The sequence below is a fragment of the Dendrobates tinctorius genome, unplaced genomic scaffold (genome assembly GCF_039654945.1).
Source record: "Dendrobates tinctorius isolate UK_male_01 unplaced genomic scaffold, ASM3965494v1 ptg000034l, whole genome shotgun sequence".
Taxonomy (NCBI): Eukaryota; Metazoa; Chordata; class Amphibia; order Anura; family Dendrobatidae; genus Dendrobates; species Dendrobates tinctorius.
This window is the reverse complement of record NW_027361702.1, coordinates 22,894,535-22,921,185: the sequence shown is the minus strand read 5'-3', so window position 1 is coordinate 22,921,185 and position 26,651 is coordinate 22,894,535.

Here is a 26,651-nt window from a genome sequence, read left to right as displayed (position 1 = left end):
CATCTAGTACAGGGAATCTAGAATTTGTGCAGGGTACAATGAAATCTCAAGATTATCAAGGGATTCCAGAGAGAAATGTGCTGCCCAGTGTCAGAAAGCTTGGTCTCAGTAGCAGGTCATGGGTCTTGCAACAGGATAATGACCCAAATCATACAGCTAAAACACCCAAGAATGGCTAAGAGGAAAACATTGGACTATTCTGAAGTGGCTTTGTATGACCCCTGACCTAAATCCTATTGAGCATCTTTGGAAAGAGCTGAAACATGCCGTCTGGAAAAGGCAACCTTCAAACATGAGACAACTGGAGACAACTGGAGCAGTTTGCTCTTGAGGAGTGGTCCAATATACCTGTCAAGAGGTGCAGAAGTCTCATTGACAGTTGCAGGATTCATTTGATTATAGTGATTGCCTCAAAAGTTTGTGCAACAAAATATTAAGTCCTCTATAGAGTATAATGCACTCCACATAGGCCTCTATACAGTATAATGCACTCCCCAATGGCTGCATATAGTATAATGCACTCTCCATAGGCCTCTTGTGACGAATCCTGGAGTGGACCCTCTGGGTCATGGCACCAACCCTCCCAGGGCGAACTGACCTAGTGAGGACCACCCCCTATACAGGGAGTGTCAGGGGCAAGTCCAAGGGGGTAAGGTACCAGGACTGCTGGCACCAGGTGGCCAGCTCACAGGAGACACAAGTGAGAGTGTCTAGCAACAGGGAATATGCAAAGTGTGGACACAGGGACATGCAGGGTATAGAACAATACAGGGCGAGTGTACGGAATCACGGAGAGTACAGGACAATACAAGGAGTGTACACGGGAGTGCGCTAGATACAGAATAGTGCAAGGCAGGTACACGAGAGCACGTATGGCGTGCACAGACAAGCACGCCCGGGTGTGAGCAAAGCAGAGAGCATGCAAAGTTGTATGACAGAGCACAGAGCAGAGGCAGAGCGTGTGCAATGATGCACGATAGAGCACAGAGCAGAGTGTATGAACAGAGCATGTGCAAAGAAGCATGGCAAGGCAGAGTACAGGAACGGAGCACAAGGCAGAGTTCAGGAAAAGAGCACAAGGCAGAGTACAGGAACAGAGCACAAGGCAGAGGACCTGAATACAGCGCACAGCCAGGCAAGGACCAAGCAAACCAAGCCAGGAAGCACATAGAAAGAGATAGCCTGATATAGGGCAGGAGCACAGGGACTTCCGGGTCAGGTCCTCCAGGACCATAGAGAGGACAAGGCTGCAGCTAGAATCGAGAAGAGCACACATGCGCACTAGCAACGTTGTGAAGCCATAGAACTAAGTACGAGAGGTGCACGTGTGCACTCGATGGGATCCCCGAAGCGGCCGTGGAACCAGAAATGGTGATGTCAGGCGTGGGGTCCATCCCCCAGGTGAGAGCAGCGTGACACCTCTATATAGTAAAATGCACTCCACATAGGCCTCTGTTGTGAGTTAATTTTCCTCTCCGTCACTGAGGCCTGGTGAACTCCCTATTCTAGTGAAGGAAGGTAGTGAGCCTGATTATCAGACACCTGGGACTAATGAAGACAATTGGCTGAGTGGACTCACTGACTGGATTTAAGGCAGCCTACGCCCTTTCTGCCCTGCGGGTGATTTCTCTGTGGACTCTTGGACACCAGTCTGATTCCTGCTCTCCTAAAGCTAAGTTTTCTGTTTTGCCTTTTGCATTTAAGATTTGTTTTTGTTTTTCTTGCTTATTGGATTCTGCCACTCCCTGCTGGAGTGTGCAGTGTTCCTTGAGCTCTGTCTTCTGAAAGTACCTGAGCGCTGATTAGTTTTTGAAGCTTAGTTGCTTCAGGGCCATTTTTATATCAGCTTGTTGGCTTTTGTCTCTGATAGGGTTTTGGCAGATTGCAGACAGCAGCCTTCCTATCCGTTCCTATCTAGGTAGTTTTTGGGCCCCGTCTTTGCTCAGCCTGTCTTTCTGTCTGTGTAAGTGTTTTCATCTTGCTTCACCGTCATTATATGTGGGGGGCTGCCTATTGCTTTGGGGTCTGCTCTGGGGCAGTTAGATTTCCCCTTTACTTCTTTAGGCCTATGTATCTCTCCGGCTGTGATCGAGGGGTCTAGGTCATCGTAGGAACCCCCCACGGCTGCTGCTAGTTGTGTTGATAGGTTCAGGGGTCTGCAATCTGATAGTTGCCAACTTCTCTGGTTTTCAGGACTTAGCTAGCATTTCTGTTTTTGCCTCCTACGGTGACTCAATCATAACAGAATCACCTGGCCAACCGCAGATCCTGGGGTACTCAATAGCAGGAAAGAATTGTGTTTAAAAAAAAAAAAAAAAGGTGTATATTCCTTCCTCTATATCTCTGAGGCCGTAGGGGGAATTTTTTTTTTTCTCTCAATGGAGATAAAGCAAGTGTCTGATCGTGTGGAGCAGCTCGCTGCTGAAGTGCGAGGAATTTCCGCCTATCTTGCTCGTTCACATGCTGTTGAACCAAAGATCCCCACACCTGATGTATTTTTTGGGGATCCATCTAAATTTTTGAGTTTCAAAAATAATTGTAAATTATTTTTTGCTTTGAAGCCTAACTCGTCAGGGAGCCCCGCGCAGCAGGTTAAAATTGTCATCTCTTTGCTGCGCGGCGATCCGCAGGATTGGGCGTTTTCTTTGAAACCAGATGACCCTATTCTGACTAATGTGAACGCATTTTTTCAAGCCTTGGGGTTGCTGTACGACGAACCTAATGCTATTGATCAGGCTGAAAAGACCCTGTTAGCATTGAACCAGGGTCGAGAATCTGCAGAGTTGTACTGTCAAAAGTTCCGAAAGTGGGCGGTCCTTACTACCTGGAATGATAGTTCCTTGGCTGCTCTCTTTCGGAAGGGTTTGTCAGAAGCCGTAAAAGATACTCTGGTGGGATTTCCTGTTCCCTCTGGTCTGGACGATTCTATGTCTTTAGCCATTCAGGTTGATCGGCGTTTACGTGAACGCAGGATTACACAAGAGGTGTTGCCACTGGTTGAACAGACGTCTGAACCTATGCAATGTGATAGAGTTTTGTCTAAGGCGCAACGTCAGGAATTCAGAAGGCGTAATAAGCTGTGTTTTTTCTGTGGAGATGCCTCACATGTTATTTCTGTTTGTCCTAAACGTGAGAAACGCTTTGCACACACGTTTTCTGTTGGTGGGGTTCAGCCTAAGTTTCTTTTGGCGATTACTCTGATCTATTCCCTGTCCACATTTTCCGCCAAGGCTTTTGTGGATTCGGGAGCAGCGCTAAACCTAATGGACTTGGATTTTGCTAAACGTTGTGGATTTCCGTTGACACCTCTGCAGACACCTATCCCTTTGAGGGGGATTGATGCTACCCCTCTGGCTAAAAATAAACCTCAGTTTTGGGCCCAGTTGGTCATGCGGGTCGCCCCAGACCACCAAGAAAACTGCAGATTTTTGGTGTTGCATGGTCTGCATGATGCCGTTGTTCTGGGGTTTCCCTGGTTGCAGATTCATAATCCAGTTTTGGATTGGAAGTCTGTGTCTGTGGTGAGTTGGGGTTGCCGGTGTACCTTTAGTGAGGCTCCGGTTTTTTCCACCTCTCCTCAGTCGCATGAGGTTCCTGACTATTTGGCGGACTACTATGATGTATTTAGTGAGAATGAGTCTGCGTCCTTGCCTCCTCATAGGAGTTATGACTGTGCAATTGAACTAAACCCGGGGTGTAAATTTCCTAAGGGTCGGCTCTTCAATTTATCTGTACCCGAGCACGAGGCTATGCGGTCCTATATTAAGGAGGAGTTGGAGAAGGGTCATATTAGACCATCCTCTTCACCCTTAGGTGCCGGGTTTTTTTTTTGTGGCCAAGAAGGATGGTTCTTTAAGGCCTTGTATTGATTATCGTGCCCTCAATAAAATTACTATTAAATATCAGTATCCGTTACCCCTGATTTCGGATCTATTCTCTAGAGTCAGAGGTGCTTGCTGGTTTACCAAGCTTGACCTCAGGGGGCGTATAATCTTATCCGCATTAAGCAGGGGGATGAATGGAAGACGGCGTTTAATACTCCGGAGGGACATTTTGAGTACCTGGTGATGCCTTTTGGGCTCACTAATGCCCCTTCTGTCTTCCAGTGCTTCATGAACGATATTTTCCGAGACTTTGTCGATAAATTTTTGATTATCTATCTGGATGATATTTTGATCTTCTCCAAGGATTGGGATTCTCATGTGGAACATGTTCAGACTGTGTTCCGGATCTTGAGAGAGAATTCTCTGTATGTCAAAGGATCAAAATGCCTTTTTGGAGTACAGAGAATTTCTTTTTTGGGATTTATTTTGTCTCCGTCAACTATTGAAATGGACCCGGCCAAGGTACAGGCCATTTATGATTGGGTTCAGCCCACTTCTTTGAAGGCCCTCCAGAAGTTTTTGGGTTTTGCTAATTTTTATCGGAAATTTATAGCAAAATTTTCTAGTATTGCCAAACCATTGACTGACCTGACCAGGAAGGGTGCGGATGTGTTGAATTGGTCTCCGGAGGCGGTTGCTTCCTTTCAGGAGCTGAAGCGTAGATTTACCTCTGCCCCGGTTCTGCGGCAACCTGATGTCTCACTCCCGTTCCAGGTAGAGGTGGATGCTTCTGAGATTGGTGCAAGAGCGGTGTTGTCCCAAAAGGATCCGGTAACATCTAAAATGAATCCCTGTGCTTTCTTTTCCCGTAAGTTCTCTTCATCTGAACGTAACTATGATGTGGGGAATCGGGAACTGTTGGCCATGAAATGGGCATTTGAGGAGTGGAGACATTGGTTGAAGGGAGCCAAACATCAAGTTGTGGTCCTCACTGACCACAAAAATTTGATTTACCTAGAGTCGGCTAAACGCTTGAACCCTAGACAGGCTAGGTGGGCCTTGTTTTTTACACGTTTTGATTTTGTGGTCTCTTTCCTTCCTGGAACTAAGAATGTCAAGGCAGACGCCCTCTCTAGGAGTTTCTTTGCTGATTCTCCTGTGGTGACCAAGCCTGCCACCATCTTAGGCGAAGGGGTAGTTCTTTCTGCCATCTCGCCCGATTTGAGACTTGCTCTGCAAGAGTTCCAGGAGGACAAACCTGAGCGTTGCCCCAGTGGAAAGTTGTATGTTCCTGACCAGTGGAAGAAGAGAGTGATGTCTGAAGTTCATTGCTCTGCATAGGCTGGTCATCCAGGTATTTTTGGTACTAGAGATCTGGTGAGTCGCTCTTTTTGGTGGCCCACCTTGTCTCATGATGTCAGGAATTTTGTGCAGTCCTGTGGGACTTGCTCCCGGTCTAAATCTTGTTCTCGCTCTAGTGGGTTGTTGATGCCTTTGCCGGTCCCCAGGAGGCCATGGACCCATATTTCAATGGATTTCATCTCTGATATGCCGGTCTCTCAAAGAATGACTGTTATTTGGGTGATTTGTGATAGGTTCTCTAAGATGGTTCATCTTGTACCACTCCCTAAGTTGCCATCTTCCTCTGAGTTGGTGCCTCTGTTTTTGCAACAGGTGGTTCGCTTGCACGGGATTCCTGAGAACATTGTACCTGACAGAAGAGTTCAATTTGTGTCTAAATTTTGGAGGACGTTCTGTTCCAAGATGGGAATTCAGTTGTCTTTCGCCTCTGCTTTTCACCCTCAGACCAATGGGCAGACAGAGAGAACAAACCAGACCTTGGAGTCGAATTTGAGATGTTTTATTTCCGCTGATCAGGATGATTGGGTTTCATTTTTGCCCTTGGCCGAATTTGCTTTAAATAATAGAGCTAGTTCTGCCACTTTGATGTCACCTTTTTTTTGTAACTTTCGTTTTCACCCTCGATTTTCTTCAGGGCAGGTGGAGCCTTCTGCCTGCCCAGGTGTTGACACTGTGGTGGAGAGAATGCACCAGATCTGGGACCAAGTGGTGGATAAGTTATCTCTCTCCCAGGAAAAGGCCCAGCGGTTTTCCAATCGACATAGGACCATTGGTCCCCAGTTTAAGATTGGTGATATGGTGTGGTTATCATCAAAAAATATTGCTATGAAGGTGGCTTCTCCTAAGTTTAAGCCTAGATTTATTGGACCTTACAAGATTTTGGAGATTATTAATCCGGTCTCTTTTCGTTTGGCTCTTCCTGTCACATTTAAGATCCATAATGTGTTCCATAAGTCCTTGTTGAAGAGGTTTGTTGAGCCAGTTGTGCCTGAGGTGGCACCTCCGGACCCTGTATTGGTTGAAGGTAACTTGGAATATGAGGTAGAGAAAATTCTGGATTCCCGTCTGGCTAGACGTAGACTCCAGTATTTGGTTAAGTGGAAGGGTTATGGTCAGGAGGATAATTCCTGGGTCTCTGCCTCTGATATTCATGCCAAAAGATTGGTGCGTGCCTTTCATCGGGCTCGCCCTGATCGCCCTGGTAGCGTTGTTGAGGGTTCGGTGACCCCTCCTCAAGGGGGGGGGTACTGTTGTGAGTTCATTTTCCCCTCCGTCACTGAGGCCTGGTGAACTCCCTATTCTAGTGAAGGAAGGTAGTGAGCCTGATTATCAGACACCTGGGACTAATGAAGACAATTGGCTGAGTGGACTCACTGACTGGATTTAAGGCAGCCTACGCCCTTTCTGCCCTGCGGGTGATTTCTCTGTGGACTCTTGGACACCAGTCTGATTCCTGCTCTCCTAAAGCTAAGTTTTCTGTTTTGCCTTTTGCATTTAAGATTTGTTTTTGTTTTTCTTGCTTATTGGATTCTGCCACTCCCTGCTGGAGTGTGCAGTGTTCCTTGAGCTCTGTCTTCTGAAAGTACCTGAGCGCTGATTTAGTTTTTGAAGCTTAGTTGCTTCAGGGCCATTTTTATATCAGCTTGTTGGCTTTTGTCTCTGATAGGGTTTTGGCAGATTGCAGACAGCAGCCTTCCTATCCGTTCCTATCTAGGTAGTTTTTGGGCCCCGTCTTTGCTCAGTCTGTCTTTCTGTCTGTGTAAGTGTTTTCAACTTGCTTCACCGTCATTATATGTGGGGGGCTGCCTATTGCTTTGGGGTCTGCTCTGGGGCAGTTAGATTTCCCCTTTCCTTCTTTAGGCCTATGTATCTCTCCGGCTGTGATCGAGGGGTCTAGGTCATCGTAGGAACCCCCCACGGCTACTCCTAGTTGTGTTGATAGGTTCAGGGGTCTGCGATCTGATAGTTGCCAACTTCTCTGGTTTTCAGGACTTAGCTAGCATTTCTGTTTTTGCCTCCTACGGTGACTCAATCATATAGGCCTCTATAGTATAATGTACTCCCCATTGGCCTCCATATTGCATAATGCTCTCCCCATACGCCTCCATACAGTATAATGCATTCCCCATAGGCCTCCATACAACATAATGCACTCCTCGTAGGCCTCCATACAACATAATGCACTCCTCATAGGTCTCCATATATTATAATGCACTCCCTATAGGCCTCTATATAGTATAATGCACTCCCCATAGGCCTCCATATAGTATATTGCACTCCCTATAGTCCTCTATAGTACAGGGTGAGCCATTTATATGGCTACACCTGAATATAATGGGAATGGATGCTGATATCAACTTCCTGTTTGTGACACATTAGTATATGGGAGGGGGAAACTTCAAGATAGGTGGTGACCATGGCGGTCATTTTGAAGTCGGCCAATTTGGATCTAACTTCATTTTTTCCAATTGGAAGAGGGTCATGTGACACATCAAACCTAATGAGAATTTCACAAGAAAAACAATGGTGTTCTTGGTTTTAATGTAACTTTATTCTTTCATTAGTTATTTTCAAGTTTATGACCACTTATAAAATGTGTTCAAAGTGCTGCCCATTGTGTTGGATTGTCAATGCAACCCTCTTCTCCCACTCTTGACACACTGATAGCAACAAAGCAGAAGAAATTCTAGTCTAAGGTGGTCAGATTCCTTGTAGGAATGCTCGGACCTGTCACCCATAATGTGGTGGTGCACCATCTTGCTGGAAAAAATCAGGGAACGTGCCATCTTCAGTGCATAAAGAGGGCTACACATCATCATGTAGCAATTTCAGATATCCAGTGGCATTGAGGTTTCAATTGATGAAGAATGGCCTCACTATCTTTGTACCCCATCAATTATGGGTGTCAGGTCCGAGCATTCCTCCATGAACAGTTTCCTGGAAAGTGGATTGGTCATCGTGGGCCTGTTGAATGGCCACCAAGGTCTCCTGATCTGACCCCCTTAGACTTTTATCTTTGGGGTCATCTGAAGGCAATTGTCTATGCTCTATGAAGATACGAGATGTGTAGCATCTAAAACAATGGATACTGGAAGCCTGTTCTAACATTTCTTCTGTCGTATTGCTATCAGTGTGTCAAGAGTGGGAGAAGAGGGTTGCATTGACAATCCAACACAATGGGCAGCACTTTGAACACATTACACATTTTATAAGTGGTCATAAACTTGTAACTAACTCGTGAAATAATAAAGTTGCGTTAAAACCAAGAACATCATTGTTTTTCTTGTGAAAATCTCAATAAGTGTGATGTGTCACATGATCCTCTTCCCATTGAAAAAAATAAATTTGGATCCAAAATAACCGACTTCAAAATGGCCGCCATTGTCACCACCCATCTTGAAAAGTTTCCCTCCTCCCATATACTAATGTGCCAATATCAGGAAATTGATATCACTAACCATTCCCATTTTATTTAGGTGTATCCATGTAAATGGCTCACCCTGTATAAAGCAGTCTCCATAGGTCTCCATAAAGTATAATGCGCTCTGCATAAGCCTCCATGCAGAATAATGCACTCCCCATAAAAAAAATACTTACCTCTCCTCCTTGTTCCCCCCTGTTCTGACAACTGGTGCCCAGTAATGACATCATTGTGCCCACTGTCAGGGTCTGCATCAGTGACGTCAGAAGCAGAGGGAAAATGATGGGAGAGGAAGCATCATGCTCCCTCTCTCTTCACTGTTTTCAACTGTATTTGCATTCAGCCAAAACAGTTGAATTGGCGATGACTGCAGGGGGCCAGGTCCTGGCACCTGGCCACCTCCTTCCCTGCTCATGGCCTTGTAGGAGTGCAGGGAGATCGAGTCTTCCTGCTCTGTCACAGAGTTTAACTGTATGGGAGCGCTGCACATACTTATTGTTAGGGTCGGCGGAACGCACCAGATATAAATAATGGAAGGCGCGTTCGCCGCCCGGGGTCCACCGTGTGGTAGATGACAAGACCGCTGCTGGACAATGGCAGATACGCTAGAAGTGCGATACAGCGCTCGGGTTAACGTCACCCGAGAGCCTGAGAGCGGACTCTGTTTAGTCACAGAGACGCCAAAGTATGAACTAGACATAAAGGCTGAACCTGTTAGCTGCACAGGTCAGCCGGCGTGTGGCGTCGCAGCCGCGAACACCAAAAGCTGCTACTACTGCAGCGCGGCCGTAACTGAAGCCGCTAAGCGACGATGCCGGAGGAGCCGGGCACCGACGGACGCTAGTGTAGGTGAGGAAGGCTCAGTGGCGTGTAGCCTGCCACAGTCTGGAGCTGACTAACCCAACATACTGTCACCATTCGTAATATCCGAGGGAAGGGGTTTCATAATAAGTCAGACACCAGTCCATGCATCCATCACCATACACACACAGCATAATATGCTACACTAGCGCATGGCCGAGCCGCCATGCAGGCTTTTTATAGCCATGCGCTTCCGGGACCTTCCAGTACTATAGGAAGGACCAATCAGATCCGACATAGGACCTTCACATGTGACCCCTGCTCTCCACTGAGAGGACAAGTTGCGGGCATGCCCAGTCGCACGGCGCGAGGACAGCCTCTAGAGCAGTTCCCTGCAAAGCAGGTTGCGTTATCATTACTGCACCAGAGGTGGCAGCAACATCCAGGCTCACAGAACGAGTCTGCGGGGAATGCCTGGTTCGCTGAGATTGCTGAGCAGGAGTCTGAGCGGTCGGAGGAGAATTGGAGACCGCAGGATGTCTGGATCTGGATTCCCGCTGTGCAGTGCCAGGAATCCGACGCCTAACATTACCCCCCCTCCTAGGGCCCCCCCCCCTCTGAGCCTCACTGCGCTCAAAGTACGCGATCAGGAGCCGTGCGTGAATATTTTCCACCGGCTCCCAGGTCCGAGCCTCGGGCCCATGACCCTTCCAGTCCACCAAATAAAATTTTTTGCCACGGACAAACCTGCGCCCCACGATGGCGTTAACCTCAAACTCATCAGACGATAAGTCTGATGACCCGGCAGATGACTCAGAAAACCGGACCATGTGAACTGGTTTGAGGAGGGACACATGGAACACGTCCGAAATGGCCAAATGTGGAGGTAGAGCCAGGCGGTAGACCACCGAGCTAAGTCGCTCGAGGACCTTGAATGGTCCAATGTATCGCGGTGCGAACTTGGGAGACTCAACCCGCAGTTTAATATTTCGGGTGGAGAGCCATACCATGTCGCCAGGGGAGAAGCTTGGCGCAGGCCGCCGATGCATGTCGGCGGACGCCCTCATCCTTTCTTTAGATGCCCGGATAGCATCCTGAGTGCGATCCCAAATGTCCCGGGCCTCCACTGCCCAGTCTGCCACCCTGGAGTCAGTGGAGGACACTGGCATCGGGACAGGGACACGTGGATGTTGGCCATAGTTTAGGAGAAAGGGCGTCTGACCAGTGGAATCAGCCACCGCATTGTTTAGGGCAAATTCTGCCCAAGGTAGCAAGGATGCCCAGTCATCCTGCCTGGCAGAGACAAAATGTCGTAAATAGGTGACCAAGGTCTGATTGGCTCTCTCGACCAAGCCATTTGTCTCGGGATGGTAAGCGGAGGATAGATTTAGCTCGATGCTGGGTAAACTGCAGAGCTCCCTCCAAAACCGAGACGCAAACTGGGGACCACGGTCACTCACGATTTTGTCCGGCATGCCATGTAGACGGAATACGTGTTTAATGAACAAGGTGGCCAGACCTCGAGCGGAAGGCAGGCGTGCGAGTGGCACCAGATGCACCATTTTGGAAAAATGGTCGGTGACCACCCAGATGACCGTACTGCCACCAGACTTGGGCAGGCCAACTATGAAGTCCATGCCAACCATCTCCCATGGTCTATCCGCCACTGGCAGGGGAAACAACAGCCCCGCCGGCCTCTGTCTAGAGGGTCTGTTCCGAGCACACGAAACACATGCCTGCACGTACTCCTTGACATCTAGAGCCATATGTGGCCACCAATATGACCTTGCCAGGAGTTCGGCGGTCCGTTTTTTACCAAAATGGCCACCCACTCTGGAGGCATGTGCCCAGGCGAGGACCTCCGGCCATAGCTGAGGAGGCACCAAGGTCTTGCCCGGTGGTACCGACTCGAGCGCAACTGGAGCCACGGTCGTAAAACTCTCCGGCGGGAGAATTAACCGAGGCTCAGCTTCTCCTTCCTCCGCTGAGACCACTGAACGTGAGAGAGCATCCGCACGGACGTTCTTCTCTCCAGAGAGGTAGTGGAGGGTGAAGCGGAATCGTGAGAAGAAGAGCGACCACCTGGCCTGACGGGAATTCAGGCGTTGGGCCGTCTGTAGATAGACCAGGTTTTTATGGTCCGTATATACCAGAAAGGGAAACCGGGCTCCCTCCAGGAGATGTCTCCATTCAGAAAAAGCCAACTTCATGGCTAGCAGCTCCCTGTCGCCGATGGAGTAATTTTTCTCCGCCGGTGAGAAGGTCTTGGAATAGAAGAAGCAGGGGTGCTTCCGACCTTGAGCATCCTTTTGATAAAGGACTGCTCCTGCACCGACGGAAGAAGCGTCTACCTCAAGGATAAACGGCTTATCCACATCGGGACGATGTAATATGGGAGCGCCAGCAAAATGTGATTTTATAGCCGAGAAGGCCTTGGAGACATGTTCTGACCAAGCATTGGGGTTAGCTCCTTTCTTGGTGAGAGCAACCAAAGGAGCCACCAGTGTGGAAAAGTGTGGTATGAACTGGCGGTAGTAATTCACGAACCCCAAAAAGCGCTGCACCGCTTTGAGGGAATGGGGTTCCTGCCAGTCCATTACCGCTTGTAGTTTGGCCGGATCCATGGCCAGCCCCTGGGCCGAGATGATATAGCCCAGGAACGGCAAGGACTCCTGCTCAAACTGGCACTTCTCCAGCTTGGCAAATAACGAGTTCGCCCGCAGACGGTCAAAGACCCTGCAGACGTCTCTCCGGTGGGTGGTCAAATCTGGCGAAAAGATGAGTATGTCATCCAGATAGACCACCACCGAGGTAGAGAGCATGTCGCGGAAGACGTCATTGACAAAATCTTGGAAGACAGCTGGGGCATTACAAAGGCCAAAGGGCATAACCAGGTATTCGTAATGGCCATCCCTGGTATTAAAAGCTGTCTTCCATTCGTCTCCTTCGCGAATGCGGATCAGGTTGTATGCACCCCGCAGATCTAGTTTAGTAAAGATCCGGGCCCCCCGCAACCTGTCAAATAACTCCGAGATCAACGGTAGGGGGTATTTGTTTTTAACCGTGATAGCATTGAGACCTCGGTAGTCGATGCAGGGGCGTAGCTCTCCGTTCTTCTTCTGTACGAAGAAGAACCCGGCACCAGCCGGTGACACCGATTTTCTGATGAAACCCCTAGCCAGGTTCTCCCGGATATACTGGGACATAGCCTCCGTCTCAGGGAGTGATAAAGGGTAAACACAGCCTCGGGGAGGCTCTGTGCCTGGCAGGAGATCAATCGGGCAATCATAGGAACGGTGCGGTGGGAGCGTCTCCGCAGACTTCTTAGAGAAGACGCCCGCGTAATGGTGGTAGGGTTTGGGGAGCGCGGAGAGATCCGCAGGCACTTCTGTGGAAGCCACCTGAACGCTGCCCCTCAGGCACCTTCCCTCACAGTCCTTGCCCCAGCCCAGTATCCTCCCTGAAGCCCAGTCAATATGCGGGGAGTGGCAACGAAGCCAGGGAACTCCGAGGAGCACCTGATCGATGCCATTGGGCATAATTAGCAGGGACAGAGTCTCCCGATGTGAGGGTGAAATAGAGAGTCTGAGTGGGGCTGTCTGATGGGTCACCTGAGACGGTAACTGTGCCCCATTTACCACCTTGATGGTCAGAGGTTGGGGGAGTATCACCAGAGGGATAGCGTGTCTCTGGGCAAAAGTTGAGGACATAAAATTCCCCTCGGCCCCGGAATCCAGGGTGACCTCTGCCTCCCAGGAGGAGGACCCACTATCTAATGTACCCCGGAACACCGGTTTGGGTGAAAAGGGTCCCACCTTGGATTGACCACCACCTACGGCCACTGAACGTGGTCGTCTTTTCGGCCGCTGAGGGCATGTGCCAGCCGAGTGGCCCAACTGTCGGCACTGATAACAGCGCACAGAGGTTCGCATCGGACGCGACTTAGTGCCGGTGCGAGACACCTCCATAGGCTCAGAGGAGAGGTGCTCCTGTGCGGGAAATTTCAGCGGCTCAGTAAAGGTGGGAGCCAAATTAACCCTACGTTTGGATTGCGCTCGTTCCAACCCGCGCTCCGTGTAGCGGAGATCAATGCGGGTGGAAACGGCGATCAACTCCTCCAAACTGGTGGGAATCTCCCTAGTAGCTAGAGCATCTTTTACGTGCTCAGCCAGGCCTCTCCAAAACACCGGGACCAACACTTTGTCCGGCCACTCTAACTCGGAAGCCAGTGTCCGAAACTGGACAGCATGATGGCTAACCGAAAGTGACCCTTGTGTTAAAGATAACAGTTGGAGAGCCGTATCGAGGGTGACCCGTGGTCCCAAGAAGACTTGCTTCAGAGCCGCGAGGAACTGAGCAGCCCCCTGTACCACGGGATCACCACGTTCCCACAATGGCGTGGCCCACTGTAATGTCCGGCCAGACAACAGAGAGACAATAAATCCCACCTTAGCCCGCTCCTTAGGGAACCGTGCAGCCAGCAACTCCAGCTGGATGGAGCACTGACTAACGAATCCCCTACAGGAGGCACTATCACCCGAAAACTTATCGGGGAGCGGGAGGCGAGACATAGTCGGCAGGGGCAAAAGTGTGGGCGCACGTGAGACAGCCTCAGTGACTGTCTGAGCAGCAGCTAGCGCAGCATTCGCAGCTGAGTTGGTGCTCTCAATAGCCGCCAACCTGCTCTCCAGCTGCCGAATGTAGCGCTGCAGCTGCTGCACGTCTGCCATTGCCAGCCAGACCCTGGCGCTAGTGTAATGTTAGGGTCGGCGGAACGCACCAGATATAAATAATGGAAGGCGCATTCGCCGCCCGGGGTCCACCGTGCGGTAGATGACAAGACCGCTGCTGGACAATGGCAGATACGCTAGAAGTGCGATACAGCGCTCGGGTTAACGTCACCCGAGAGCCTGAGAGCGGACTCTGTTTAGTCACAGAGACGCCAAAGTATGAACTAGACGTAAAGGCTGAACCTGTTAGCTGCACAGGTCAGCCGGCGTGTGGCGTCGCAGCCGCGAACACCAAAAGCTGCTACTACTGCAGCGCGGCCGTAACTGAAGCCGCTAAGCGACGATGCCGGAGGAGCCGGGCACCGACGGACGCTAGTGTAGGTGAGGAAGGCTCAGTGGCGTGTAGCCTGCCACAATCTGGAGCTGACTAACCCAACATACTGTCACCATTCGTAATATCCGAGGGAAGGGGTTTCATAATAAGTCAGACACCAGTCCATGCATCCATCACCATACACACACAGCATAATATGCTACACTAGCGCATGGCCGAGCCGCCATGCAGGCTTTTTATAGCCATGCGCTTCCGGGACCTTCCAGTACTATAGGAAGGACCAATCAGATCCGACATAGGACCTTCACATGTGACCCCTGCTCTCCACTGAGAGGACAAGTTGCGGGCATGCCCAGTCGCACGGCGCGAGGACTTAGCCTCTAGAGCAGTTCCCTGCAAAGCAGGTTGCGTTATCATTGCTGCACCAGAGGTGACAGCAACATCCAGGCTCACAGAACGAGTCTGCGGGGAATGCCTGGTTCGCCGAGATTGCTGAGCAGGAGTCTGAGTGGTCGGAGGAGAATGGGAGACCTCAGGATGTCTGGCTCTGGATTCCCGCTGTGCAGTGCCAGGAATCCGACGCCTAACACTTATACAGTACAGTTAACAGTAGCATAGCTCTGGGTGGGGGTGGGGCCCCCCCAGAGCATGAGACTTAAGGCCCCTTTACATTTAGCGATGCACCAGCAATCCCGACAACAATACGACCCGGTCAGTCTATCTCCACAGTTCAAGCCGCAGTCATCAAAATCTCCAGAGGTTAAACCACAGCTCAACCCTGCAGCAACATCATTCTACCTGGAAACCATTCACCCTTCCACACCACACAGCTTATACTCCCAAGAAGCACCCCAAGCTAACACGGTAACAAGGAGTGAAGGATCAGACATGTCCGAGTTTGCCTGGTTTATGGTGAGCAAAGAGCTAATCAGTACCAGCCTCTCAAAGTTTGATGACTGTGCAGAGAACTACAGAGCCTGGAAAGCAACATTCAAGGCTGCCATTGCTGACCTCAACCTATCCGCTGAACAGGAGCTCAACCTCATGGTTAAATGATTGGGTCTTGACTCCACAAACTGTATCAAGAGTCTTTGGACCGTCTACGTAGGGCAAGCTGAAGCAGGTCTTGCTGCTGCCTGGCTGAGACTCGAAAGAATGTATGGCAGCCTTGAAGCCATAGAAAAGTCCTTATTCAAGAGACTGCAGAATGTTCCAAGGATCAACCTTAAAAAAGCCCACAATCTTCTGGACTTAAGTCATCTGCTTATGGAGCTCGAACTTGCAAAAAGAGACCCTCGTCTGTCTGGACTGTGCTACCTGGACACTGCCCATGGGGTGAACCCAATCGTCTCAAAGTTGTCACATAGTCTGCAAGAGAAGTGGGCAGTGTGCGTCTCCAGGTACAAAAGATAACACAATGTTACCTTTCCTTCGTTCAATCAATTCTGCAAGTTCATTGACGAACAGGCCAAAATGAGGAACGACCCTAGCCTAGACTTCCTGGAGTGTAACACTGCAACTCCAGCAACACCCTCATCAAGGTATGAAAGCGTCACACATAGACGCAAGGACTTAAGGTGCAGTGTAAGTGTCAGAAAGACTAACCTGCCACCACCTGCGGTACCCGCTGATAAACAGTACAGTATTCCGTCGAGGGATAAATCTTTCAATCGTGAGTGTCCCATTCACAAAAAACCACAATCGTTGAACAAATGTAGAGGCTTCAGGTCCAAAACCATGCAGGTGCGCAAGAAAATACTCAGTGAACTTAGGGTGTGTTTCAAGTGCTGCGCCTCATTAGAACACATTGCCAAGGACTGCAAATCTGCCATTAAGTTTCAAGAGTGTCATAGTGACAAACACCCATCAACTTTGCATCCAACCTCAGCCACCAGCGATCCAGCAGTTGCAGTTACCTCTAGTCCGGCTACAAGCCATGGTGGGGAGCCACAGAATAATGCCAAGTCTACCACGTCTGTCTCCTGCTCATGCTCAGAGGTATGCGGGGGAGCCAAAGTGATAAATGCTGTGCCAGGATATGCCTAATCAAAGTTTATCCAGAAGGGCAACCAGAGAAGGCAGTAAAAATGTATGCCATCATTGATGATCAGAGCAATCGATCCCTAGCTGGACCTAAGTTCTTTGAAGCCTTTGGAATCAAGGGACCAGCAACGCCCTATGCTCTGAACACTTGCTCTGGCCGCATAGAGACTAGCGGCAGGAGGACACAAGGTTTCATTGCTTCTCCTGTCAACGGAGGTGTAGAAATACCACTACCTACGCTAATCGAATGCGATCAAATACCCAGCCTAAGGGATGAGATTCCTACCCCAGAAGCTGCGTTCCACCAACCACACCTAAGGCACCTAGTCAGCATCATCCCACCTATGGACACAGATGCTGAAATCCTACTTCTGCTCGGCAGAGACAATTTAAGGATACATAAGGTCCACCAACAGTGCAATGGTCCTGACTATGCCCCCTACGCACAGAGACTCGACTTGGGGTGGGTAAAGTGGTACAGTGAAGGGTGTTTTACTGGATGGGAGATACATTTCTCCCAGCAGGTTAATGTTTGGCAAGGTTTTTCCCTAAAGACAGGATCTGCGATGATGTCATGGTCACAAGATCAGCCCATGTGATGCTTACCTCACTTGTAGGAGGGGTTATGGGCTATGTAATGGAGGTTGGTGTTTGGCACATTGTGAGTGTGTCTGGAAGTTCAGGAAGTTGGTTGGACTTAGCCTGAACTTGTATACAGGATCCCCGTGCTGCAGGACTATAGCAGCAAGACTCTCAACAACCCTGGGAATGGCACCTGGCGGATGCCGCGGACCTGGCAGCCCTGGCAGCCCCTTAGTTAAGCTTGTCCCATGCAAGGGGTGAGTCTGGGACCAGTGGTTCTCCAAGCTGGAGTATATTTAGGTTTTTCCTTACTTTCTGTTTATCTGCTGTTTGCAGCGTGACATGAAACCACTGAAATTGGACTTTAAACCTGTGTGTTGCCTCGTTACTGCAGCCCTGCCTTTACCTACCAGAGCGAATCCCTACAATTGGTGGACTGAATGTGGGCAAACACAGTGAGGCCAGGCTGTTTTTCTTATTTTTGATTTAACCCCAGCCTATGTCCTGGGTGAAATGAGTGGCACAGAACCAGGAGGAGAACTTTCCAGAAATGAAAGCCACGGTAAAAACGCTCATAGAGGCCATGCGACAGCAGCAGCAGGCTATGCAGCAGCAGGAGGCCATGTGACAGCAGGCTATGCAGCAGCAGGAAACCAATCAGCTGTTGATACAGCATATCACGACAACGCAGACAAAAGGATCTAACCGGGGAATCCATGATGTCGGGAAAGTGGTTCGTACAGCGGTTCCCAAATTGGAGAAGTCGGATGATGTGGAGGCATACCTGGAGATGTTCGAAGGAGTCGCTGAGAGAGAGAAGATACCCCGGGACCAGTGGGCAGAAATCATCGCTCCATTTCTGGCCCCACAACCTTTGAAAGCGTATCAGGACCTACCCACGGAGCAAAGGGCGGACTGCACGGTCGTCAACGGTGAGATACTGGCACATCTTGGGGTAAATGTGTTAGTTCGGGCCCAGCGGGTACACCAGTGGGAATTTACCTGCTTGGTCCCAGTATTATGACCTGATGCACCTGTTACGAAAGTGGTTGCAGCCTGAGGTGTGGTCCCCCACAGCCATGCTGGACCGCATAGTGACTGTTTTGGAGGGCTTTGCCCCCCTCCCTCCAGACATGGGTCGGACAGGCATCTCCTACTAATGCCATGCAGATGATAGACCTCATAGAAAGGTATGGGGCTACCAAAGAGCTACAGGGAGGGACTCCCCAGAAGGTAACAGGAAGGTTCCCTAAGTCTCCACCCCTGGTCCGGCGAGCGGGGCCCAGGAAGGCCGCTCATGACTTATCTGGGGAAGTAAGGAGCCCCATAATCTGCTGGCGGTGCCAGGAACCAGGTTGTAACGGGGTCTACCCAAGCTGGGGTACCTCTTTCAGTACCACCCTGTGTTTTCGGATGTCCGCTCTGCGTTGGCTGGAGTCTGAATGAATGACTCTGGCTGGAATTCCTTGGTTAGTTGGTTGGTTGGTTAGATGGGCGCATATAAAAGATCACTGCTTCTCCACGTATTTCCAGTCTGACAACACTTTACTCACAGGACACAGAATATATCACACAGATACAGAGGGCAGGCCAATAGAAAAGCGGCAGGCCAGACATGCATTACAAAAGCCGCAGGCGGCCGGCGCCTGCCGATGTTTACCGTGGGAATTACAAAGGTGGGGGGAGGGCGGACAAAAGGAGAATATCGTGTCCCATCTGCCCAGGGGCGCAGCCTGTGGGCTGATGCATTAGAGACATGCATCTCACATAGAACCTATTATACATACATATAACTGCACAACATATTCTGGGTGCTGAGTGGTTCTGTAACACGTAACACGGCTCCCCTTTTCAGCGACGCGATCGGCATACACAGTCTGATCCTCAACGGATCGGTTTAGGGATGACCGAAGTTTATGGGGTTGGTACAAGTTCCGTTTGTCGACTTAGTCCATCGGCGTTACCATTTTGTTTGCCGGGTCTGTGGTGGATGGTGAAGTCCAGAGGTTGTAGGGCTAAACTCCACCGCAGCAATCTGGCATTGTCTCCGGAGACCCGATTAAGCCAGACTAGGGGATTATGGTCCGTTAGGAGGGAAAACTGTCGTCCATACAAATATGGTTGCAACTTCTTGAGTGCCCATACTACCGCCAGGCACTCCTTCTCGATGGCCGCATAGCTTACTTCACGGGCAGTAGTTTCCGACTCAGGTAAGCTGCCAGGTTTTCTTGGCCGTCCAGCCCGACTTGGCTCAGTACTGCCCCCAATCCAAATATAGAAGCGTCTGTGTGAACAAGGAAACGTTTAGTTGGATCGGGTGCGGCCAATACAGAGGTATTGGTGAGGGCGCCCTTTAGTTGGTGGAAGGCTTCCTCACACTCTGAGGTCCAGGTTACCTGGCGGGGTTGGTTCTTACGGGTCAAATCAGTGAGGGGCTTGGCTACGCTGCTGTAATTGGGAACGAATTTCCTGTAATACCCCGCTGTCCCTAGAAACGCCATGACCTGGGTTTTAGTGTGTGGGATGGGCCATTTGGCTATGGCCTCAATCTTGGCTGGTTCTGGTCGCTGTTTCCCACTTCCCACCCAATGCCCTAAATACTGAACCTCTGCTTTGTCCACGTGACACTTGTTTGGCTTCAGGGTGATTCCGGCCTGGTGGATCCTGTCCAATACTGTCTCTAGGTGATTTAGATGCTCTTCCCATGTCGCACTGTAGATGGCGATGTCGTCCAGGTAGGCACAAGCATAGCCCTGGAGACCATCCAGAAGCCGGTCAGCCAGCCTTTGGAAGGTCGCCGGGGCATTCTTCATCCCGAATGGCATAACTCGAAACTGGAATAAGCCGAACGGGGTGACAAATTCCGACTTGGGAATAGCATCAGGACTAAGGGGTATCTGCCAGTAGCCTTTGCATAGATCGATGGTGGTCAATTACTTTGCCCCCGCCAGCCGGTCTAACAACTCATCCACACGCGGCATGGGGTATGCATCCGTCACTGTTTTCTCATTGAGCTTACGATAGTCTACACAAAACCGAGTAGTCCCATCCTTCTTGGGCACTAACACTACGGGGGATGCCCAGGGACTATCTGACTCTTCAATGACCCCTAAACGCAACATCTCTTGTATCTCTTATCGCATCCCCTCTCGTACAGACTCAGGGACGCGGAAGGGGTTTTGTCGCAGGGGGGACTGATCCAGGGTCTCAACCTTGTGTTGTGCCAGGCGAGTGTACCCCAGTATATCTGAAAACATCCTCTGTCGCAGCCTCAACAACGCCTCCGCCTGCTGTCTCTCCCAGGGGCCTAGGTCTTCACCCAAGTGTACCTGGTCCCATGTTTTAGACTGAGTCCTTTCCCCTAAGACATCTGGCAAGGGAAGTCCGGCTAAATCCTCTGCTTCAGGTGCACAGATGGCCACTACCTCTTCAGGGCGCTCCCGGTAGGGCTTCAGCATATTCACGTGGAACATGCGGATAACCCTGGGGTTGTCACAATCGGCGACATTATAGGTTGTGTCGGCTATTTTCCCCACTACCTGGTAGGGCCCCTGCCATGCAGCTTGAAACTTATTCTGCTTAGTGGGCTCTAACACCAGGACTTTCTGTCCTATTTCCAAAGTGCGCTCTCTGGCCCTCCGATCGTACCATATGCGCTGGCGCCGCTGTGTCGCCTGCAGGTTCTCACGTACAACCTGGGTCAGCTCCTGTAGGCGGTCCCGGAAGTCCAGCACATAGGGTACAATAGGTACCCCTTCTATGAGGTCCTCCCATTCCCAGTGTTCCAGCACTAAGTCTAGGGGTCCCCTTACCCGTTTCCCGTATACCAGCTCGAACGGGGAGAACCCCGTGGATTCTTGGGGCACCTCCCGATAGGCAAACTGGAGGTGTGGCAAGAATTTCTTCCAGTCCCTGTAGGTCCTGGTAAAAGTCCCAATGAGCTGTTTTAGGCTAAGTGCACACGTACCGGAATTCTCACGGAAATTACCGTGAGAATTCCGGTATTCCAGTCCGCTGGAAAATCGCATTTTAAATTCCCGTGATTTTCCGGCGGAAAAACTAGCATTTTGCAAGCGTATTTAGCTTGCAAAATGCTAGCGTTTTCCAAGCGATCTGGAGCATCGCTTGGAGAACTGATTGACAGGTTGGTCACACTCGTCAAACATAGTGTTTGACGAGTGTGACCAACTTTTTACTACTGAGGCTGCCTATGCGGCATCAGTAGTAAAAGATAGAACGTAAAAAAAAATAGTGTTATTCTCACCCTCCGACGTCCCGCGCATCCGTTCCCAGTAATCCTTTGCGAAAATGCCCGCGATGACGTCAGTTCTCGCGGGATCGCGACGTCTCGCGGTCATTCGCGATGACGTCGCGCGAATGACCGCGAGAATTCGCGATCCCGCGAGAAGGGACGTCTTCGCGAGCATTTTCGCAAAGGACTACTGGGAACGAGAGCGTGAAGAGAAGCGGGAAGGCTGCGCGGGACGTCGGAGGGTGAGAATAACAATATTTTTTATTTTTAAATTCTATTTTTTACTGGGATATGGTACCCAAAGCCCGGAGGACAGTCTTCTCTCCTCCGGACCGTGGGTACCATCCGCAATTGTTCTGCTTACTTTCCGCATGGTGTGCACAGCCACATGCGGGAAATAAGCGGAACAATGCATTCCTATGGGTGCGGGATCGCCGCGATTCCGCAAATTAATGAGCATGCTGCGGTTTTTACCACGAAGCGATTCCGCCGCGGTAAAAACCGCAACATTAGCACAGCATTGCGGAATCCCATAGGAATGCATGGGATGCTTATTTTTCGCGTTTTCGCGGCAAAATCGCGCGGTTAAAACCGCCGCGGAAACGCGAAAAGAACGCCACGTGTGGACTCAGCCTTAATGTCCCGTTAAAGTGTTCACACAACCCATTGGTTTGCGGGTGGTACGGGGCGCTTCTAATGGACTTTACGCCGCACAGCTTCCACAGTTGGTTGGTCACCTCTGCTGTAAACTGGGTACCAAGTCATTTCCCAGCAAGACGTCTGCAGGCAAATCCTCCATCAAGCCGACCTCAACAAGGCCATCCCCGACTCCCCAGTTCAGGTGAATCCTGGCAGTGGATAGTCGATGTATAGCTCCCCCTGCTACACGGACTGCCACTGTCCGGTCCATCTTCTCTTTGTCCCGGACGAGATGAGGCTTCACAAGGGTCAAAGTTGCCCCGGAATCTCTTAATCCCTGCATACGTTTCCCATTAGCCCACACGACCTGTCGATGCTGTTGTCGATTATCTACCCGGGCTGCCTGCACGGGGTCTACTTCATGCAGCACTTCCTCCATCTCTTCCACCCCTTGGTTAATCGTAGCTCCCAATGCCGGGTCAGATTCGCCTTGGTAGCAGTGTACAGTAGCCCGGCTGAAGGTAGCTGTTCCCGCCTTTGGCCACTGGGTATGCTGAGTCCGGTTGGGGCATTGTCTTTGCAGGTGGCCCAGCTGACGACAGGTGTGGCATCGCGCCCCAGGGGGACTGTGGTAGGTTTCTAGCTGGTCCCCCTACAATCTTCAGTGGTTTGGGGCCCTCCAGGTACATGGGCGGGCCCCTAGTGACCACCTTTGATCCGGACAACTGCGGCCTCCTGGCATCATGGTGTTCATTGGCCAGACGAGCGGCTTCTTCAAGAGTCGTTGGCCGCCTGTCCCGAAGCCATTCCTGTGTCTCGGGGTTTAGTCCATTAAAGAATCGTTCTAACAGGAAGAGCTGGAGGACGTCCTCCTTACTGGTTGCTTGGCTCCCTTGTGCCCAAGGTAGCAGTGACCACCGTAATTTACAGGCCCATTCAGCGTGGGTATCGGTTACGCGTTTTATAAGTTTGCGGAACTTTTGGCGGTAGGCCTCTGGTGTCAGCGCATACCGGGCCAAGATCACTTCTTTGATCCGCTCATAGTCCATACAGTCCTCATCAGGTACTGTGCAATAGGTACTGTGCAATCTAAACCTGTTCCTCCGGCTTCACTTGATGAAGGGCACACTGCCGCTCAAAGTCCTGCAGAAAGCCATCAATGTCTTCATCTGCCTCCCCCAACTGTCGGAAGGCATTATACTTTTTGAGGCTTACTGTTGAAGGTACCTGGTCGAAGGCCAGAGCTCCCCCTACTCGCTGACTCTCCCCTCTCCGCTCTGCCATCTCCATCTTGGTGAGCTCCACTTTGGTCCGCTCTGCCATCTCCATCTTGGCTAGCTCTATCCTGGTCCGCTCGGCCATCTTTTCCTTCAGATCAGTACGCACATCAGCCATCACCCCTCGTATGATCTCTACTGCAGGGTTTAGGCCATAGAACGCCAGTCTGTTCTTTACCTCCCTCTGGAATTCGGTCTCCTCCACATTCACATTGGGGGGCACTGCACTGTCGTGTTCCATGATGGCTGCTATCAAATCCGCTTTTGTTTTGTTGCTGGCGATCAACCCTCGGGCTTCCACCAGATCTTTTAATGTAATCCTCTTTAACTTCTGGTAGTTATTTTCCATTCATTCCTTTCCTCCTGTAGAAGGGGTATCAAATCCCGCTGTCTGCCACCAGTGTAACGGGGTCTACCCAAGCTGGGGTACCTCTTTCAGTACCACCCTGTGTTTTCGGAGGTCCGCTCTGCGTTGGCTGGAGTCTGAATGAATGACGCTGGCTGGAATTCCTTGGTTACATAGGCACATATAAAAGATCACTGCTTCTCCACGTATTTCCAGTCTGACAACACTTTACTCACAGGACACAGAATATATCACACAGATACAGAGGGCAGGCCAAAAGAAAAGCGGCAGGCCATTAATGCATTACAAAAGCCGCAGGTGGCCGGAGCCTGCCGATGTTTGCTGTGGGAATTACAAAGGTGGGGGAGGGCGGACAAAAGGAGAATATCGTGTCCCCTCTGCCGAGGGGCGCAGCCTGTGGGCTGATGCATTAGAGACATGCATCTCACATAGAACCTATTATACATACATATAACTGCACAACATATTCTGGGTGCTGAGTGGTTCTGTAACACGTAACACAGGTCATATGAGAGCTGATTGCCCCCACCTGGCTGAGTCTATGGACACAAACTTTGGGTACCGCCAGTCTCACTATGCCGAACCGATATGTGCAATGGGCACCCCGAAAGGTCCCAATATGGAACATTTGTGTTAGGTTGAAGTGGAAGGCACCCCGGCTGTGGCCCTATTGGACTCAGGGAGTCTTGTAACCCAGGAATGAGCCAGCTGGATACAAACCAGCGAGTATACAGGTCGGAAAATAGGGGTGTTGTGTATAAATGGGGACTTAAAAGACTATCCCACCACACTAGTGGTAATAAACACGCTAGCGGGAAGGCAGTGCCACGAGGTGGGGGTTGTGACTAATCTGCATTATGAAGTGATAATTGGAAGAGACTTTCCTTTATTTTCTGTGCTGTGGCCATCTGTTGTCCCACCCACGGAGCAACTGCCGGCACCAGAGGCAACCAGAAGTAGGGCATGAACCTGGTGGCCCAGAGGAAGAAGTGCTAACGGTAGGGGTAACCTTCCCTTCGGTGGAGAAGGGGAAGAATTCTCCCATAGAAGTATTGGCTGGAGAGGTGGAAGACTTGCCGTCGGGACCCGAGTTGTCAGACTTGAATGTAGCAGGTGACAATTTTGGTACGGCGCAACTTCGAGACCCTACTTTGGCCCGGGCCAGAGAATATGTACTGTTTGTTAATGGGGAACCCCAACAACCTGGGGCAGCTACAGGGTTGCCACGCTTTGAGCTGAACCAAGATTTGTTGTACCGAGTGGAGAAAATACGTGGGGAAATGGTAGAACAGTTACTGGTACCTCAGGCATATCGTAAGCAGGTAATGGACTTAGTATATGTGCATGTACTTGGGGGGCATTTGGGCCAAAAGAAAACCCTAGACCGAATTCTGCAGTGGTTCTACTGGCTAAGGGTCCATGAAGAAGTTAAACAGTACTGTAATTCCTGTCGCGTGTGCCAGGTAACCAGTCCCCAGCCCCACTTTCGGAGTCCATTGGTGCCTTTACCAATCACAGAGGCACCCTTCGAGAGAGTGGCAATGGATCTGATCGGACCTATCAATAAGTCAGCAAGGGGACACCAACACATCTTGGTAGTTCTAGATTATGCTACCCGATATCCTGAGGCCATTCCTCTGCTCCACACATCAGCTAAGCTTATAGCAAAGGAACTCATGGGTATGTTTTCGCGGGTGGGAATTCCTCAAGAAATTTTAACAGACCAGAGAACCCCGTTTATGTCAAAAATTATGAAGGAACTCTGCCGTTTGCTAAATGTTAAACAGTTGCGCACATCTTTCTATCATCCCCAAACAGATGGTCTGGTAGAAAGATTCAATAAGACGCTGAAGAACATGTTGAAAAAGGCAATTTCCAAAGATGGGAAGGATTGGGATCTCTTATTGCCATATTTGTTGTTTGCAGTGCGGGAGGTGCCTCAGGTATCTACGGTGTTCTTGCCCTTTGAACTATTGTACGGCAGACATCCACGAGGCTTACTCGATATAGCCAAAGAGGCCTGGGAGAACCAACCTACCCTCCCCAAAAGTGTGATAGAACATGTTGCAAAAATGCAAGAAAGAATGGAGACAGTCCTACCCTTAGTCCGGGAACATATGGAGGCAGCACAACAGTCACAGAGTCGGGTCTATAACCAGGGGGCTCGGGTAAGAACCTTTAGACCTGCGAGTCGGGTGTTGGTACTTGTGCCTACCGTAGATTGCAAATTTCTTGCAAGGTGGCAGGGACCCGACGAGATCATGGAAAAGGTGGGGCCAGTAGACTACAAGGTACACTAGCCAGGACAGAGAAAGCCAGAACAGGTTTACCATGTTAATTTGCTTAAACCATGGAAAGATAGAGAAAACCTTGGTGAGGATAGTCCGCTGCCTGCGTTTCAGATGGAGAAGGCTCCATCACCTCGGGGCGAGGCAGGAGAAGCCCAACCCGCAGTCAAAATTGCAGACACTTTGTCTCCTAGACAGGTTCAGGAGGTCCGGGAGTTCATTAGCCGAAATACAGATGTTTTTTCAGAGCTCCCTGGACGCACCTCCCTAATCCAACATGACAGTGTCATGGAGCCCCAGGCCAAAGTCCGACTAAAGCCGTATCGGGTGCCTGAGGCCCGGCGACAAGCCATCTCGGAAGAGGTAAAAACTATGCTACAGTTAGGGGTCATAGAAAAGTCCCAAAGTGAGTGGGCCAGCACAGTATTCCTAATACCCAAGCCTGATGGGTCTCTAAGATTCTGTAATGATTTTAGAAAACTTAATGACATTTCAAAGTTTGACGCATACCCATGCCTCGGGTTGACGAGTTGATAGAGCGATTTGGGCAGGCACGGTATTTTACAACTCTGGACCTCACAAAAGTTTATTGGCAGGTATCCCTAACAGAGGCGGTGAAAGAAAAAACGGCTTTTGTAACACCCGAGGGGCTGTTCCAGTATAAGGTGTTACCCTTTGGGTTGCATGGCGCACCAGCAATGTTCCAGCAATTAATGGATATTGTTCTCCGT